This window comes from Tamandua tetradactyla, chromosome 2, assembly GCF_023851605.1.
Source record: "Tamandua tetradactyla isolate mTamTet1 chromosome 2, mTamTet1.pri, whole genome shotgun sequence".
NCBI lineage: Eukaryota > Metazoa > Chordata > Mammalia > Pilosa > Myrmecophagidae > Tamandua > Tamandua tetradactyla.
Genome location: NC_135328.1, coordinates 61,202,416 through 61,209,477, shown reverse-complemented (window position 1 = coordinate 61,209,477; position 7,062 = coordinate 61,202,416).

The window sequence follows — 7,062 nt, the reverse complement described above, 5'->3', positions numbered from 1 at the left end:
GCCCTTAGTTCCAGAAGACCTAGAGCCCTCCTTGCTAGATGCTTCATCTAGTTCACCCTCTTCCCAGCCAAAGAGCCTTTGTGGGGCTCCTGGCTCAGGGTGAGCCCTGGGCAAGTCTAGTCCCAGCTCAGCCCAGACTAGCCTAGTCCTAGCCTCCTCCAAGAAGCCTACCCATCTTCATGCTCCTGGGTCTGACCATATCCATGTCCCAGGGGTAGATGATTTAGAATGGAGGAGGGCTCTGGGGCAGGGGGAGGGGAGCTGGGCCTGAGAGGTCAGCCATGACTGTGCAGGCGAATGATTGTGGGAAGAGGACACAGACTGGATATTCAGTAAGTGTTCATTGAATAAATGAATGTGTGTGTGCCGAGGTGTTTCTGTGGACTGTACATGACTGGTGTGTCCCTCATCTGCATGTGTGCTGTGTGTGAGTGTATGTGGTTGGGTCCACATCTGTGTCTGTGCCTCCTGTGTACATCCCAGAGGCGCCCAGAGCCAGGGATGGGGGCGGGTGGTCTAGTGTGGGCGGAGTGAAGCAGGACCCGACAGACTTCTCAGACAGGCGGGTTAGGGCGTTCCTCGGCCTGGGAGGGCTTCCAGTGGGCTGGACGCCGTGGAGACTCGTGCCAGGGGTGGTACTCGCATCTCCGGGGAACTAGGGTCAGCGTGGCTAAGGAAATCCCCGGGCCTGGCGCCCTGGCCGCCACATGCCGCGGTTCAGGCCTTGAACCCCTTGGGTATTAGCAGTGCTGGTCGAAATGGGTGGGTGGGAAAAGGCCTATATTTGTCGGCGAATATAAAGCACTCATAACCCCACCCACTCCCCCCAATTTATCCTGAGTCCAAGACGCCAAACCCTAAAGACATGAAATAATTAATATTTGACTTAATGGCTGAAATAACCCGCACCCAACTGATTCCTTAAACCAGTTAACAGTGTCAACCCTAAGAGAAGGTTTCTTTATACAACGAATATTTATTGAGCCCCCGAGTGCGGGCGCGATGCTCAGCACGGGACAATGAAAGGCTTTTATTTAACCTGGACACGGGCGGGAAATGAGTTTGTCCTGCCCCTCAATGGACCCCGGAAAATGCTAGACCTCTGGCCCAGCATGGGACACACTGGAGGACAAATAATAAATATAGAGCTTTAAAAAATTGCTCCTACAAGTTAAAGGAGATGAGAACGGAAAACTTAACTCACAAACCGATGCCTGCCTTTATAGCTTGCGGCTCGGCACAGCCAACCGCACGGGGAGCCCTCGCAGCAGAAAGCGGCGCTGCTGCTCAGGTGGTGGCGAGCTGGGTTATTCTTTTACCATGAGACCGAAAGTGTATGCTTATCTACGCTGGAAGGCAATAGGCTTAAAAATGTGGCCACCTTTTCCAGGGGTGTTCTGGTTTGTCACCCATAGAGAAACAAACCTCTTGAAGAAAACTGCTTGACATAGCGGAGGTAATCTCGAGGGAAACTGTGGACACACTAGAAGAATTAAGAATCCAAGCGTTAACAATGGATGAAGGTGTCCTAAGGGTAAGACAACTAAGCAATGGAAGGGGGAACTGTGGTGTATACATACAAAGGACTGCTGAGCAGCTGCAAGAAAGAATGAAGTTGTGAGGCATGCAACTAGGTGAAAGAAACTTAAGGACAGTATGTTGATTGAAATGGCAGAAACAAAATATTATCATGCCTCAATTACATAGACTAACTATAATGCACAAACTCAGAGAATTGAAGTCTAGAGCATGGGTTATCAGATCAGGTTGGGACCTATTATAAAGGGTCCTAGATTGTAAGCTCTTACGGCAGTCACATATTTTCAGAAGTTGTAACTGTTATTTCTAAATTCTGAGACGCTGAGCTCTTTGTGTATAACCTGGCCTTTCCCTGAAACTTCGGGTATGTTTCACACCTGACACACTGAGTTAGAGCACTGAAGTTATGAAAGTCAGCATTACCCCCAAACAACAGCTGTTAAAAAAAGTTGAAAAAATGATCAGACTTCAACTATAGATATGAAAAATAAAAATACTTTTTTATTTTCTGCCCCAAATACTCCGGAATGCATCAAGGTATTACAATAACCCGTAAAGAATAATGAGATCTCATTTCCTGTTCTAGATTCCATGTAATTATGTAGTTTGAATAAACTGACCAGAGAAGTTAAATTAGTATGCTACAAAAATTTAAATTTCGGACGAAATAAAGATCTCTTCCTTTGATCTCACCGAAAACTTGGAGTTTTAAAATACTGACTCTGTCATCATTTACCCTGTTTTCTGATTTACCATAGTCCTAACCAAACCAGCTTTATTCATGTCTCTATTTAAATAAAGTCTGATTTCTTTTTCTGTTTCTTTAACAGTTACTGTATGAACTAATGCTGACTTTTGGAGCTGTAGAACTCTAACTCTGAGTTCAGGTGTCACACAGATATCTAAAATTCCAGGGAACTACCAGGTTATACACAGAAAGCACAGTATCTCAGAATTTAGAAAAGAACAGTTAAAACTCAGGAATAAATGTGACAATCTAGGAACCTTTGCAATAAACCTGATTGGACATTCTGTTCTCCTTAATCATCGATTGCCCAATTTCTGCCCACTTTTTGTCTCCTGTAACCTATGCTCTTGAATTTTATTCTCAGAGTTTGCATATTATAGTTAGTGAATATTAGTGAGACTATGCAATATTTGTCCTTTTGTTTCTGGCTTATTTTATTCAGCATAGTGTCCTCAAGATTCATTCACCCTGTTGCCTGCCTCACCACTTCATTCTTTTCTGCAGCTGCACAGTGTTCCATAGTATGTATACACCACAGTTGACCCTTGTACTCATCAGTCAATGTACCTTTGGGCCCCATGCATCCATTGGCAATTCTGAATCATGTTTTCAATTTTTTTTTTTTTTTTTTTTTTTACATGGGCAGGCACCGGGAATCGAACCTGGGTCTCCGGCATGGCAGGCTAGAACTCTGCCTGCTGAGCCACCATGGCCCACCCGTGTTTTTAATTTTTAAAAGAAAGATTAAAAGAGTCGATGAGTTCTTTTGTTTTTTTTTGAGTAATGAAAATGTTCTATGTGTGTTTTATGAACAAGTCCCTCAAGGGGGTTGGATTGATGAGTGAGGAATGACATTGCGTTAGCTGAAGCGTGGCCCAAGTATGATGGGAGGCTATTAGAAATCTGTTTGCTTACTTTGGAATTAGTTTCAGGTTCGTATGACTGAAGTTGTTAAGCTGTAATGCCAGGAGGTCTGACTAGCCCTGTCCATACTGTACATTTGTATTAAACAGAACTTTAAAGGATTCATGAGGATGGAGCCAGAGTCTTAGATTAGAAGCAACAAGAAGGAGCCCGTCCACCATTTCACAAGTGTGTATGGGGGTGGAGGGTAACATCTCAAGGAAGAAGTAGTGGTAAAATAATTTTAAAACATGCTATTCATAAATTTCTGGATGGCACCAAGGATGGCTTACTATTAGAAGATAGTGGCGACTCACTTTTCTAAAGCAATGAAGTGCATTAGGGCTTCAAGCGTTGAAGGGAAAAGTCAGGAATATAGGGATTACAGTTAGGTTTGGGGGATGTTGATTTTGTAAATTTGGGGGATGATTGACTTTCATGAATTTTTTTCTTTTTTTCATTTTACATTTCTAGTAGAAGCCGTTTCGTTTTCCTGTTGCACACTGTATAATAATATTCTGAAAATATTTGTTTTATTTTAGCCATGAGCAAAATATTGGAAGTCCTTCAAATTTGTAATTTTATTTTAAGCTTTGTACTCATTTTTACTGAAGTATTTACTTGTCTAAACAGAAGTCTTCTGGAAGGTTACCTTCATCTCCTCCTCATTTGGATCCTGTGGGTTCATGCCTTTACACACATATGCACACGCGCTCACACACATACAAACAAAACATTTACTGTAGTTTTAGTCAGGGCTCAGGAAGGAATGAAAACAAATGCATTAGTTCAATTTACCATCTTTGCCCTGAATTCTCACTAGTCTTTGAATTTAATTGTGTTGAATTATGGTTTGTGTTTTATGGTTTTGTGTCTGTTTAAGTTTTCCACCCTAAGGTTATAAACACACTTACCTATATGTTCTTCTGTTAGGTATATTTTAAACATTAGGTCTTTAATTCATCTCGTGTGATGAAACATTTGAGAAATATTGAGGCTATAATAATGACAACATAGAGGTAGTTAACAAAAGGGAAGGATAGTTAGAACCTCTAAGAAAGACAGAAAGCTGAGTGATAAAGGAAAAGTAAGCATACAATACTTTGCTCTATCACCATTGATCATGATTTAAATATAGTGGTATGGCTACAGTTAGCGAATGGGGTGACAGGAGGTAGGGATTGGTAGGAGAGCTAAATCCTTACTTTAAAAAAAAATTAATTTATTAATTAAAAAAATTTAACAACAAACAAACAAAAACATTCTTAACATATGATCATTCCATTCTGCATATATAATCAATAATTTACAATATCATCACACAGTTGTATATTCATCATCATGATCATTTCTTAGAAATTTGCATCAGTTCAGAAGAAGAAATAAAAAGACAACAGAAAAAGAAATAAAATGAAAACAGAAAAAAAAAGATTATACATACCATACCCCTTACCCCTCCCTTTCACTGATCACTAGCATTTCCAACTAAATTTATTTTAACATTTGTTCCCCCTATTATTTATTTTTATTCCATATGTTCTACTTGTCTGTTGACAAGGTAGATAAAAGGAGCATCAGACACAAGGTTTTCACAATCGCACAGTCACATTGTGAATGCTCTATAATTATGCAATCATCTTCAAGAAACACGTCTACTGGAACACAGCTCTACATTTTTGGCAGTTCCCTCCAGCCTCTCCGTTACATCTTGACTAACAAGGTGATATCTACTTAATGCATAAGAATAACCTCTAGGATAACCTCTTGACTCTGTTTGGAATCTCTCAGCCATTGACACTTTGTCTTATTTCACTCTTCCCCCTTTTGGTTGAGGTTTTCTCAATCCCATGATGCTGAGTCTCAGCTCATTCTAGGTAAATCCTTACTTTTTATAATAGGAGGCCAATTCTTAAAATCTAAAACAGTTCAAGAAAAGTTATAAACCAAGTATTTAGACGTATGGTGCTAACTCCTAGAAGAAATTGCCTAGGAGTTAAACAGTGTAAGAAATGGATGTTATTCAGAATAACTTTGGGTATTTTTGTAACCATGAATATGTATTATTTGATAATATTTTTGAATTATGCATCTTGTAAAAAGGAGAGCTAGCAGGACGACTTTGTCAAAGTTGAAGGCATTTTGGTAATGGAAAGTAGTAATGTAGTACCATTCGTAGTTAACAGCACTGAATTATATATTCGAATGTGGTTAAAAGGGGAAATTTTAGGTTATACATGTAAAGAATAAAAAACCATAGGACTGAAACACACAAACAGTGAACCCTAATGAAAACCATGGACTGTTATTAATAGTACAATTATAATAATATTCTTTCATTAATTACAACAAAGTTCCCACACTAATGCAAAGAGTTAATAATAGGGGGGTTTGTGGAAATCATGTGTGTGCATGATTTTTCAGTAAACATATGCACCTTCTTTAGTAAAAAAAAAAAAATTATCTTAAAAAAAAGATGAAGACAGACAGAGAATGGCCATCTAGTTCTCTGATGGAGCAAATAATATATTTCACACCTGCTCAGGGCAGGACTTGACACAAATACCAGGCATGCAAGCGTGGCAGGATAATTTAGTGAAATGTGAATTCTTTGTTTTGCCTGTTTTTCCTTCCCCTTTAGAGCAGGCAAGGCTTTCAGCAGGGTTGAGGTCAAGACATCCTGTTATCAGAGGTCCTCCTGCCTTTTGTGAGAATCTAAAGTAAACCTGGGAAAAGGTTATGCTGTGGAGGGGCTGGAGAGGGAGAGGGTTTTGGAGAAGCTCAGAAGGAGTTGCTGAGAGAGTTCTTCACGGCTGAGGGGAGGATGGGCCTGCAGGGCAAGCTGTGTGAGTACCGGCTTCAATCCGATCCCCGGGGGGGCCATGAGGTGAGTGTCAGGACGCTGAGGGGATGCTTTTGGAGAGTGCCTGCGGAGGCCAGGTCCACGCCCAAAGGCTCCCATATCTGAATGCTCCTATCTCCAGTGGGGCACACAGCCAAGAGTCTGAGGGGCCCGAACCTGGAGAGACAAACTTTCTCAGACCACAGGAGCCACAGCATTCGCTGCTGAGACTGACGACCAATGATGGGATGGGGGTGTGTGTGTCTCATAGGGAGGTTCCTCTGTGCCTTTGAAGTTTCTCTAACTGTGCACAATCCTTGTCAGAGGGGATCCCCAAGAGTGACTGATGTTGAATTTTTTTTACCAGCACTCCAGCATAAGGACTTGGAGTAGGAATTAAGTTGAGATAGGAAGAGAAGGAGAGCCCGACAGCTCTATTAAACAAAGAGGAGGTGGCCAGGGGACTGGTCTGCCTTGAACAGGGCAGAAGGGAGTCTTTTTGGGTCTTTGGGTCGGGACGGATCTGAGGGGCTCCCAGAACTGGCGATGTGGTTATGGTGGGTTCCAGAGGCTGTGTGTGTCTGGGTTACACGCCCAGTCCACAGGGCTCAAGGCAGGAGGGGGAGCATGACAGGCTCCTGCCTGGGGACCCTGTGACCTCAAGGAGAGGGAAGGAAATTCCTAGTGGGGCTGGAAAAAGACCTAGAGGTCACTCCTGAAGTGATAGATTCAGGGAGGGGATCTCTTGGGGGTCTTAGAGGCCTTCAGTTTGGGTGGGGGGGTTGGGGTGGGTCCTGCAGGTCCAGCATCTCTCCACTGGCAGGGATTTCGCAGAGACAGAGCAATCCCACGTCCAGAAGGGATGCGGGCTCTCCCTGCTCCCTCAGCCTCCCTTTTACTGCTTACAGGTCTAGGCACCTGGGAGTCAAGGAAGCCTTCGGGGTAGGTGAGAACATGAAATTCCTTAGCCTGAGCTCCTGGCTGGGACTCTGGAATATGTGACCCACCCTGTAGAAAGACTGGCTTCCACTTG